The sequence below is a fragment of the Vicugna pacos genome, chromosome 12 (genome assembly GCF_048564905.1).
Source record: "Vicugna pacos chromosome 12, VicPac4, whole genome shotgun sequence".
NCBI classification, from domain to species: domain Eukaryota; kingdom Metazoa; phylum Chordata; class Mammalia; order Artiodactyla; family Camelidae; genus Vicugna; species Vicugna pacos.
In genome coordinates this window covers 3255860-3269077 of record NC_132998.1, presented here as the reverse complement: position 1 = coordinate 3269077, position 13218 = coordinate 3255860, and the positions used below count along the sequence as shown (strand labels likewise).

The window sequence follows — 13218 nt, the reverse complement described above, 5'->3', positions numbered from 1 at the left end:
TCATCCAGGTTGTTGCAAATGACAGAATTTCTTTCTCTTTTAAAGCCAAATAATATTCCATTGTATGTATTCCACTGCATTCTCTTTATCTAGTCAACTATCAATACACATTTAGATTATTTTCCTATTTTGGCTATTGTGAATAATGCTGCAGTAAATATGGGAATGTAGACATTTAATCAAGATCCTGATTTCAGTTATTTTGGATATACCCAGAAGTGGGATCTCTGAGTCATATGGTAGTTTTATTTTTTAGTTTTTCGGGAGCTGCCATACTGTTTTCCATTTTATAGTCCCACCAACAGTGTACAAGTGTTCCAGTTTGTCAACATCCTCATTAACACTTGTTGTATCTTATCTTTTTTTAAAACAGTGTGAGGTAACATATTATTGTGCCTTTCATTTGTAATTCCCTGATAGTGAGGCTGGCATCTTTTTGTACCTTTTGATCATTTGTGTATTTTTCTTCAGAGAAATTTCTGTTCAAGTTTATTTCATCTATTTCATTTCTCAAATACCAAAAGACTGATATGAGAACTATTAGAGCATTTATCTTACTAAATCACAAGGATTTAATGGCATGCACCTCTTTCCATCTAAGATCAGATAGCACATCATAGGAATCTTTGTATTTCAGCCCCTCACTCAATGCCTGACACAGAGCAACTGGTTAGTTAAAATAAAATAGTTTTTTGATGTTCTACCATATGATCCAGTCCCACTCCTGGGCATATATCTGGAGGAAAATCAAAAAGATACATGCATCCCAATGTTCATAGCAGCACTATTTACAATAGCCAAGACATAGAAGCAACTTGAAAATGTCCATCAACAGATGACTTGATAAAGAAGGTGAGGTATAGATACACAATGGAATACTACTCAGCTATAAAAAAGAATAAAATAATGTCATTTGCAGCAACATGGATGGATCTGGATATCGTCATTCTAAGTGAAGTAAGCCAGAAATGTAAAGAAAAATACCATATGGTATCACTCATATATTGAATCTCAAAAAAAAAAAAAACATAAAAAGAGGACACTAATGAACTCATCTACAAAACAGAAACAGGCTCACAGACATAGTAAACAACTTATGGTTACTAGGGGTAACGGGGTACAAAAAAGATAATTTTGGGAGTTTCAGATTTGCAAATGTTAACCACTATATATAAAAATAGATTAAAAAAATTCTGTATAGCACAGGGAACTATATTCAATATCTTGTAATAACCTTTAATGAAAAAGAATATGAAAATAAAAGTACGTCTGGGACATTATGCTGTATACCAGAAATTGATACATTGTAACTGACTACAATTCAGTTACACACACACAGAGAATACACACACACACACACACTGAATGAATGAATGAATTCAGAAAACTGCTTATAGGAGTAATTTATATTTACCTAAGGGTAACTTGATATTGTGTACTAGCATACTAATATCGTATTTGCTGAATATTCAGTAATACCTTACTAACTACCAGTAAAAACTTTATTTCCTCACAGGCTGCACAAAATGATTACACATTATTTGACATTTTTTTATTACTGTGTTCAAAAATCTTTCTTGACTTGACAGCATTATTTTAAATATTCATGTAAGTTGCCTTTAGGGTTAGTTTTATTTAACCAGTAGCATTAACTTTGCTGCCAGGTATCCTAAATTATGTGACGAGTTAATTTTAAACATAGGACTGTCAATCTTTCTAAATTAAGCTCAGGATCAAGGAGTGTGGTAAGGGTCAATCCAGTGGATTTACTTTGAGGTAGAGGAACTGCCTGTGGGGAACTAATTAAAGAAAAGATCTCCAATCTGTTCCCCTCATCCCACGTTAGGCCTAGGGCATCCTCTTGTCTTTTATGAATAGTGTAATGAGCAGGGCTGTCAGATATATGCCCTGTTCTAGCATCAGCGTACTGTATGACCTTAAATAAAGTACCAAGCCCTTCCAAACTGCAGTTATCTACTTTTTTAAAGGTAATAACTTTCTCATAATACTTCTGGGAGAAAGAAATGAAATAGTGCATATAACATACATAGCATAAAATGGCATTCAAAAAATAGAAATGTAGTTTTTAAATTTTGTTTGACCTCATTTTAAAATAAAAGTCAAATATTCCTGAAATAGATAAATCAATAAAAGATTAAAGCTGTTAAAATCTATATCTCAAAATTAATATAAAAGGCAAAAATGATCCAGATCTACCTTGGAAAGCTAGAGAAAGTGTTTGGTTTAAGCTAAAAGTAACTTCAAATAATTTTTTCAAAAATCTAAAGTGGTACATCTTGAGAATCATTTTATCAAGCATTTCTTGAAAAGGTTAAAAAAAGAACCTTCTCTGAGGATAGTTCAGATGCTGTACTAAAAAGTCTTAAACTCAGAAAATTCAAGTTCTCACCTTTAGTTCTCACTGAAATCTATGTGTTTGAATGAGGCAATTTCCTATTTTTACTATCATTGAACAGCTTAGAACTATAAAAGCAAAAGCAGAAAGTAACTGCTTTACTTTTCCTCAGAGAAAGCTTTAACAATCTACCCTACAGCCTTCAAGTAGCTGCCTGAAAGATGTCCCAAAAGATATGCATATAGGTGTGTCTGTGTGTATGTGTATAAACATGGATGCACGTGTGTACATACATACATGTAAATATGTGTATATATATGCTATTTAATGCACACTATTGTTTATGTTTACTTTAGAACACTAACGGAATGAGCTGAGCATAAAAACTCAAATGTTTAAAATGTCTTTCATCGTAGATATAGAAATAGTTGGTAAAATATCATTTTTGACTTAGCTTGAGAACTCTGACTCTAAAAAGTTCCAGGCAATATTAAAAGCATAGGCTTTCTTTAATACATACAACCTGGCTAATTGTTTAAGAATGAGTTTTCTTAGTCGATGCTAATTGACTTTCTGTCAAGTAATAATATTTGAAAAGCCTGTAAGTGATTACTAGAGCTCAACCTTTTTTCCAATGATTTTAATGTGTGGAAAATTGGTTAGTAATCAGTCTGACAGAGCTTTCAACCTTAGGTTGGTGGTACAGGCTGACCTGATTAGTATTCTGCTATTCTTGTTGTTTAGAAATAGTTTATGCTCAAACATTCATTTTCAAATGACGACTATGACAACTTAATTAAAGCTTAAAACTCTAGTAGCTGTTGAAGATCATACATAATCCAATTACTTTTTATTCAATTAATTTAATAGCAAACCACTTTGCAGTAATTACTGTTAATCCCCTGATTTTTTTCTTCTCAGCTGTTTATCAATGGCCTGTGAGATATCTTAGAGGAAATCATATTGGGTCATAATTATCAGCAGTCCCAGCTGGAATTAATGACTAAAGAATATTTAATTACCACAAATTCTCCGTATCTACAATAGTTTGAAAAAGAGATAGTAGTAATATAGTTAAGAGAGTTCCATTTAGTCTGAAGAGTTGGGATTTCTTGATTTAATATGACTAGCCCAATTTCAAAACCAGTGAAAATGGAATAAAAAATGCATGTCAAGATGTTGATTCATTTCTTTTCAGTTTTGGTGTACCTGTTTATTGTAATTTAAAATAACTGAAGTCATCATTATTTACAATTCCATTTTGCTTTTGCTCTTTATGAAAAACATTTATACCATTAAATACTCCTCGATAATGTTACTTTAACAGCTGCATACTATTTCACTTTACAGGTGATGATTTTACCAATCTTCTACTTTTGAATATTATATTGTTTCATCTTTTATTCTCATTAAGAGCGACTATTCCTCTGCATGTTTTGCATACTTTGTTATTTTTCTCTGAAGTAGGATTACTGTATCAAAGATTGTCTTTTTTGAAAATTACTTTTAGCAGTGTTGTACCAGTATATACCCCATAGCACTGTATGAAAGGCCAGAGCTCTGAATACTAGTCATTAATTTTATGTATAACAGCAATTCCTGTTACTATACTGCATGACACTAGAATTAACACAGGATTATTGTATTTTTGTATCCCTAATGCCTGTGTGCTTATATAACAGAAACAACTGAATTATATTTTTGTGTCATAAACTTAAAAGAAACATTCCTCTATAAATCTTAGGCTAAGTTACGCTATGGTGGAAAAACATCGAGCCCAGAATCTCAATTGCTTACACAGTAAAAGAAGTTTACCTCTGCTAAGTCTCTGTTCAATATCCACTTCACTCCAGAATTTGGCTGGTAAGAGCCACCCATACTGGGCACATTGCCAGGCCCACAACTGAGGGAAGAGAGATGGTGATATCATACTCTTAAAGCTTCTGCTTGGAATTTCCACGTGACCTGCCCACACATTCATGCTTAAAGCTAATGTGTCTATGCCTGCTATCTATAAGACAGTAAATATAATTCTCCCATAGGGAGGGTCCAGAAAGTAGGAACAGTAAATATTTTGACAATACTGTAATCTAGCACATGTAGTTCATGGGATCTAATAAAAAATCATTTAATATTATATACTTCAATGTCTAGACCATTTAAATAGATGGAGTTTTGATCCAATGGTTGACAGCTTATCAAACAGCCCAACAGAGTAAAATTGATGATTAAGAGAACCCAGCTAGTTTCTTCTCTGGTTCTTGGATCTAAATTATAATGTTTTACAACAATATATTGCCATTATATTTCAATGGAAAAAGAAATTAGAATCAAATTAAGTGTGTTATTGTATGGAATGCCTGGTTTGATCAAATAGTTTTTAAAGTAATTAACCAAACCTAGACCCATACATACATTTACACACACACATACACACACACTCCATAGATATATGTATATAATTATATATGATGAACATTTAAATTTCCTAGTACTAATACATCAGACTTCCAAAGTCAGTCATTTGAACCAATGGCCCTTTTAATCTACTTAAGTCTTAGTAATAAGTGAATAATGAGGAATAAGTACCTCACTTCTGATGGAAGAACCTTAGGAGAGGAAGAAAGTATGAGGCAGCCCTACTTTTGATGGACAGAGGTAAGTATATTTAAAAAAAAAAAAGAATTACAAGAGGATTAAGCACCATAAATTGGGTCCAAGGTGATTCTCTCACTACATTCTACTTATTCTGAGGATGTTCTGATGCCAAATGCAGCTTACTCAATTCTCCCTAAACAGAAGCCTTGATGGAACTTCTTCACAGCTGAATCAAGATCCATGACCACTATTATCAATTTTCATCCCTCACTACCTGCAACAAATCTAATATGGTTAGTTTTCAGTACCCGGATGTGGCATTGATTCTACCCTCTGACCCACACATTCCCACATGATGACCACGTTCCTAACAAGAACAGTCCATGTCTAATGTGCTGACAAATTCTAACACGTGATGAACCATCTACAGTAAAGAAGCTGACAACTGGCAGACTGAGAAGCTGTATCATGTAGAATAAAGAAATATGTAATCTGGATATGACAGCAGTCTAGCCAGTGTATCTGTTGTCCTACTGATAAAATAACTTGACTGATCTGCTTAGACAGTGTGCCATGGTTACCTTTCTGAAACTTTCCAAGAAGATAAATACCATTTTAGGCAAAGATATGTGAATTCCTTTTAAGTATGACCCAAGACTTGGACTAATTGGTCAGGTTTGGGCTAACTGGCTGACTAATGATACAGTGTGGATTCTATCTGGTAGTTACTGTTCTTTTATGTCATTTAATCATAATATCTGTAATTTTTCCTAAACTACCAACTTTCCATCTTCAAAATTCTCTATGTCCACATCTTGATAACAACTTTGTAAACTTCAGAGGAGGAGCAAAATACACCACGCTGGAATGTACCACTTTGGCATGTGGATTATTTCGAGACTGAAGACAACTGGGGCCCAGCAGAATCAGGAAGAGCTTTTTACCTCCCCTTAACTGCCTAAAGTAATTTAAATGGAATGCTGTACCAGGAAGCCCTACTTCTGATGGGCAGAGGTAAGGCTATATTAAAAAAGGAATTACAAGAAAATTAAGCACCGCTGAGTCTAAGGTAGTTGTCTCACTGCATTCTGCTAATTGAGAAGATACTTACTTATTCAGAGCTCATTACATTCTACTTATTCAGAGGATATTTACTTATTCAGAGCTTCTGTCAAAGAGAACTTGTTGTATCAGAAAGACTTATCTGCATGGCATGGTAAACATCTGTCTACCGAACATTTGCTTTTCTTATCTTCCTATGAATTGTCTTCTGCCCTATTTGAAGCCCCATACCCCTACCCACTCCTCCTTAGCTCAAGACAGTATAAGCCTCAGTAGCCTGACTGCCAACAAGTCTCATATGCAATTTGTTTTGTTAATCTGTCTTATGTCAATTTAATTTAGACCAGACAAGAACCTAGAAGGGAAGAAGGGAAAACTCTTCTGTCCCTACACATCAGAAATTTTGGAAACTCAGGGGAAAATTCCTGAACTTACTATTGTTCTTTGAAGGATTATTTTCCAGTCCATGTTAATGCCACCACTGTAGATGAAAGAATTGATGGCCTCTCATCTACATCATTATTTATGAAACCTACATCTTTAAAATGTATACTAAACCTAAACAGAAACCTTTACCTGCAATATTTTCATTTATCATTATTCTTAATTTTTAATGATGTTATTTTGGGAAATACACATGTAACACTAACCTTAATCGCCCTCTGACTCTTGATAAAATTAGCATTACCATTCCTCTTCCTGTGTGGTTTCTAATGTCCAGTTAGTCATGTAAAACTCAGGATAAAGGAATAGTGCTAACAGGTCATGTTCTGTATTATTAAAGCTAAGGTTCTAACACTGGAGCTACTACTGACTTTTTAATTATATCGGTTCTAAAGACTCAGATTTGGACGTGGTAGTTGTGTTCATCTGTTCAGACTGCTGTAACAAAATGCTACAGACTAGGTGGCCTATAAACAACAGAAATTTTTCACAGTACTTGGGGCTGGAAATCCAAGAAGCTTACCAGCATGATCTGAAGGGAACCCTCTTCCAGTTTGCAGACTGTTTTTTAACCTCACGTGGTAGAAGGGGCAAGGAATCTCCCTGTAGCATCTTTTACACATACATTAATCCATTCATGAGAGCTTGCCCTTATGAGCTAATCACTTCCTAAAGGCTCCACCTCCTAATGCCACATCACATTGGGCATTAGAACTTCAACACGTGAATTTGGGGGAACACAGTCAGACAATACAGTGGATCTAGTCATTATATTATTTGGTCAGTTGATATTTCAGATTATCTCAGAAAGAACGGTGATGGACATTCTGAAAAGAGAAAATCACACTGCTAATCTCAGAAAGCTGAAGTAAAACAAACCTAACAATTACATAGTAATCATGCCAGGGAAATCAGTTGGCAAATGTTACCAATGTATTATTTTGCCTGCATTCAGTGCCACTTCCTCACGGAAAATTATTTGTATTTGTCCCACTGACTTCAGATTTCATAAAATGACTTGCTTTGTCCCCTGAAAACAGGAGTGGAAGTGACAAGGATATTGAGCAGGAGATTTCAAACCCAGCTCATGTTTCATCACAATTCATCTGCAATTACAAGCAATAAAGTTTCAGAAAGAAGCTATTCATTTAGTCTAGGTCTTGCAATAAAGATGATATAGAACACAGCCTAAGCCAACCAATGACAGACATATGGCTGGAAACAAGTATTCACTGTTGCAGCCCTTTAATATTCTAGATTGCTGTTTAACATAAACAACCTAGCCCATTCTAACTGATATAAGGATATGATAGCAATTAGTATAAAATGTGAAATTCACATAAAATATGAAATAATTTTAAAGAACTGAATATATATCAGAGATGTCTACTAAAGTAGACTGAGTTGTATAATACAGAACCTTGAGGGTATCTGTTCAAATAAGTAAGTAATACTAAATACGTAGGTTGTGAATTTTAAGTAATAATTATTTCTGAAGTACTTGAGGCTGGGTGAAATCTATTATTCCAAGAAGTTTAATGCAACCCTTGCAATCATGCACTACTTAACAAACTATTTACTGTGGGATAATTCAATGATTACTTCATCACTATCTGGTATGGATTACCAAAACTGTGAATAAGTCAAGGCTAGAAGTAATACAGATAAAACACACATTCTGTTGATTACTCCCAAATATCTGGATCATTACAAATAGCAGACACACTTGAATAGGAGTCCTAGTTCTGTACTTGGTTATCCGTTGTGTAATATTGTGGAATTTATTTAATTATCTACCTCAATTTCCTTAACAAAACCAATTTATCAAATAGCATTTATGATGCTTGCAAAGCTTTTGGCATCGTGTTGGGCTCTGGATAATCAATAGTAAGTAAATCAAACTCGTGTGTTGACCTCACAGGGCTTAGATTATAGTTGAACAGACAAACAACAAACAAGTAACTGAATAGAAATTAAGTGATAGCAAGTGCTAAAACAGAAACTGACAGAGAGATCCTATTTAGATAAGGTGTCAGGACACATATTTCTAAGAAGATGACTTTTAAGTTAAGACCTGAAGGGTGAAGAATATCCTTCCAGGATGACACAATAACTTTTGAGAAGGTCCTAAGAAGGAAGAGATCTTGGCAGGTTCTAAGACAAGGAAAAAGGACCACATGGCCTGTGTATAGAAAAATACAATATGATACATCTGAGAGATAGTTAAAATCCTCATAAAGCCATGACAAGGAACTTGATTTTGGTCTTAACTGTGATGACATGCCACTGAAGGGTTCTAAGCAAGGGAAATGATATTACTTTGAATAATATGTGGAAGAGTTTGATGAGGGGAAGAGGTGCACTGGCCAGTCTTTACCACATTATAAGGCATGCACACAATCTCAGTGGCAAACAGCATGCATTTTTTTTTCACTCACTGACAGATCTCTGTGTCAGCTGGACAGCTGGAAAGGCTCTGCTTCTTCCTGCGTATTGAATTCATATCTACTCCACATCTCACGTTCTCGGGGCCTGTATGTAGGGGCATCAGTGGAGCATGTATTTCCATGGTAGAGACCAGAAACCCCCAGAGAAGTAAACAGAAACAAGTGATTTTACTCAAGGTGGAAATTTGTAAATTACACCAGATCATTTCATGCTATATTCCATTAGCCAAAGAACATCACATGGACAAGGCTACTCCTTCCATAAAGAAAATAAGGTAGGAAAGCAAGGAGTCATATGCTAGGCTTATCTAGGTGAGACTAAGGTGTGTTCTTTATGAATATTTACTGAACAAAAAACCAAACTCCACAAAGAACAAAAAATGAATAATAAATCTACCATAATAATTAAAATTAGAAATGATAATGGTAAAAGTGGGTATATTTGAAAACCAAGGTATCTTATATTTAATAACTTACTATATATACTCCAGGCAATATTTATATACTTTACTTTTATTAATTCATCCAAGTCTCACAACTACCTATGATTAGATTTGAAAATTGAGATTCAGAGAGGCTAAGTGGCTTTTCCAATATTACAGCTTATAAGTGGAAGAGCTAAATTTTAAAGTCAAGCAGTTTCTGCAGAACCTGAAGTCTTAACAACTGGCTAGGGATACTACAAAAATTAAGTTAAGTATATAAAGTGGTTAATAGAGTGGCTACCATAGAGTAAACACTAAATAAATGTTATCATAACTAATATTTAAGAAAGGAAAGCAATGATCTAAAAAGCATAATCCCTGATCTTGGTGAATATTCAGATTTAAATGAGACAAGGTAGTATCACATGAAGCATACTTAAAACATAAGTGAAAAATAAAAGATTCATCTAATCTTGATCAAACAGGTCATATTAACTCTATGTTAAGAATGAAAAGCCAAGGTTTATAAAGCTTATGTAATATACTAGGAGCACACAGTTTTTAAGTGTCAGACCTTGGATTTAATTCTAGTATAATCTGAATTAAAGTCTAGGGTTCCTTCTCTAATTCCATGCTCAGCAATACTGTTTCACAACCAGCAGACTGTTACAAAAGAAGACAGAATAGACATCCACACACAGAGACAAATGCATAACCACACAAAATTCATTATTCCAGCTTACCTCTCTCTCTGTCAAAGAATCATTGTAGATTCAATATGGTATAAAAGCGTGTATGTGGGATACAAGAGGGTGAGATCTGTTACGATTACTTAGTATGTCATCAAGTAAGGAGCTTACGCTAGAAATGCATGTGTAGTCTGCATGATAAGAATGATGCCAGTCATATTCTGACATGGAAGACACCTTCTCATTCTCCATCCCCAAATGCCTTTCTTTAGGTGACTAGTCTAGGGTTTTGCTGAATTTGCCAGGTTGGAAGTCCTGGTACATTTTCAAAGTAGATGATTTACAATTTTGCTTCTTTAGGACAAAACTCAGTTGACATGGTAGTGGCTATCATTGGCACTAGAGTTCCACCAGATTTTGAGTTCTTTAAAAGTAGCACCTGCATTTGTCTTGCTCCATTTCTAGAAGAATGCCACGCCCAGAAATGTCCTCAATAAGTATTTCGTCAATGGATGAATTCAGGAATGAATGAATCTAGGGTCTCAATCTAAATCTCTAGATACAAGATTGTCAACATTAGTGTAGGGTACAGATATATGCTTTAGAGACAAAGATGGGGTGTGCACAGGTGGAAAGCAGAGTGGTGGCACTGAACATGAGCAGCATTGATGCCTCAGAGTATCTGAAGAGTGTTTTCCTGCTTATAACTCAGATAAAAAATTTCTAATTTTTTGAACTGACTTACTGCAAATTAATTGCCTTGTATGCATTCTTGGGATACTAGCGCATTCAGGATCTATCCCTAATAGATAATGATCAACTAGGAAAGTTCTGGTATCATTGTATTCATGGGTGGGTGTGAAAAATAGAGGAAATGGAAGCTCTGGTTGCTAGAAATAACGATTTCCTGCTTTCAAGGGTAGAGAAACTTACTAAAATTAAATTCTACTAGGATGAGTTACAAATATATGCTGTGTTCTTGCTAGAAAACATAACACAGAAGTATTATTTTCATACATGGCTGATCCTTTTCAGTTGGTACTTGGTCAATCAAGGGTGACACAGGATGTGGAAACCTTGAATGACAGGACTCATTGACCAAGGACACATTGTTGGCATTACAATCAGATATCAGCTCCTCCCGCCTTACACACTCAATTTGGATAATTTTATGGATCTTGTCAATAGCAGGAGCAGATCCTGGACTTGTGGGGTCTTGAGCTACTACAGTTTTGGACTCCTTTTTCAGAAAAATAAAACAAAATTATGACTATGGTAAGTATTCTCATTTTTTAGGTTAGAGAAGCAATTGTAGAAAATTATACATATCTCACTGTTTTACAAACATATATGAGTATATGTACACATTGCTAGGGTCCTTTCCAGGGCTGCACAAAGTGTCCTTCCTAGGAGAGTATGAAGTTTAAGCTTCGTTTGCTCATGGTAAGTCCATCTCTCAGTAAACAAGGACCATCAACAGTGTCCAGTCACACTTTCCTATTACTGGGATCAATGATAAGTTGGACTAGATAGAGCAGAACTTGAATCCTACAAATCTGACCACTATTCCTGGGACTGAAAAGAATTTTCAAGTGGATATGACATATTGACTGTATAGGCCATCCAACTAAGAAAAGAGCTTGCGATGATGTTAAGGTGAAAATATAAACCTTGCCCAGCATATGTTTTATAAACCATGTGCTTCAACAAACAGTAGGCATGACATTTGAACAGTTTTGTAAAGCTACACCCCTGCTACTAACACAAGATTTCTTCTTTCAAAACACTGAGATTTTGCAGAAGTTATTGATTTGTCTATTCTATTATCAATAAGCCACATAACTCCAGAATTCAGTCATGTAGAGTCATTTGCATTCGAGAGTTAGTGAAGATGTAATTGCTTTTACTTCTGGTGTCACACTATTAAATATTGCTCTTCATATCTGGCCTGCTCCCCCTCCTCTCCTCTATATCCTAGATGTCTCAGGAGGATAAATGTATATTTTACATTGATTTTGATCAAATGGCTTTTGCCCTGGGGAGTATTAGATGGCGAGGTCACTGCAGCAATTATACAGCAGTATTCCCTCAGCAGACCTTTCATCTACTTGTAATATAAAATCAATAATGTCTAAACAAGGACTGAGATGGCATTTTAATGTTTTCCAGAGAGCATTTAGACATCTGAGCTGCCTCAGAAGTGGTTTCAAGATCCATTTTGAAAATGGGAGCAAAAAATCTTCTCTATGCCTTGTTTGTATCCTGAAAATACACCTTTCTAGGTAAACAGATTTATCTAATTGTAGGATTTATAGTCTGTGCTAATAAACTTCAAGCAAACTGTTGTTTGTATTTGTCATTATAAATGGAAGATGTGACACTAATCTTGCAAAACAATATTCTTTACGCAGAGAAATGCATAATTAAAAATGCAAATTTTTCCGCCGCTAATTTTGAAATCTATTTCACTAAGATACAGTAAACTAATAGCATATTTATTTGTTTTGCATCACACATTCAAAGTTTAAAATGTGGACTGTATTCAGAGTTTAGTGACAGCTTTTATAACATCCTTTCTACAGGATTATTTATAACCCTGAATTACTCTTTGCTATGAATTATGTAAAATCAGGTTATATATGAGATAAAAAGTTTTCATTTATTTTTTTCATATGACAAAAACCTAAGGGAATCATTTCCTAAGCTATCTATATTCCTAATTACTTAAAGAGAAGTATTTTCTTAACAGAACCTTCTTGAAACCATTTCATCAAAACGACAGAACATTAGACCTTTGTGATTAATGTTGGCATCAGTTTCATCATGGTTAGCAGACATCCTGTGTTATGCACAGGAGCACAGAATGATGCCTAGGAAGTAAACTGAAAATAAGCTCAGATGGTACTTCAAGCCAGTGACCTTTCATTGAGCAGGGTTACACTGACATGCTATAAAAGGCACAAAACTCCTCCGAGAAGCCCTTCATTTCAGTCTGTGCAATCAAATGGCCCAATTAATGCTTTGACTCATGCAGTATTTTTAGATGCTATGTAAGCAGGTCAGCTTGTTAAACTAACTTACCTCTGTCAAGCACATCATTGTATCACAAGCCAGTGAATAGATAAAAATCAGCCACCTATAGCTCTAAGGAATTATTGAATCAACTAAACCACTGGCATATCACAAAGGAATCACTT

The 13218-nt window shown here is 34.8% G+C and overlaps 1 protein-coding gene and 1 long non-coding RNA gene across 2 annotated transcripts in view; one reads left to right on the top strand and one right to left on the bottom strand.

Moving 5' to 3' along the window:
• LOC140700362 (uncharacterized) overlaps nt 1-13218 on the bottom strand; it is a 257989-nt gene that overhangs the window by 44555 nt on the left and 200216 nt on the right. The gene's annotated exons all lie outside the window — the stretch shown is intronic.
• Nucleotides 5695-12365, top strand: LOC140700351 (uncharacterized). Its single transcript, XR_012078769.1, has 2 exons — nt 5695-5968; nt 12191-12365. It is a non-coding gene; the product is annotated as an uncharacterized lncRNA (long non-coding RNA).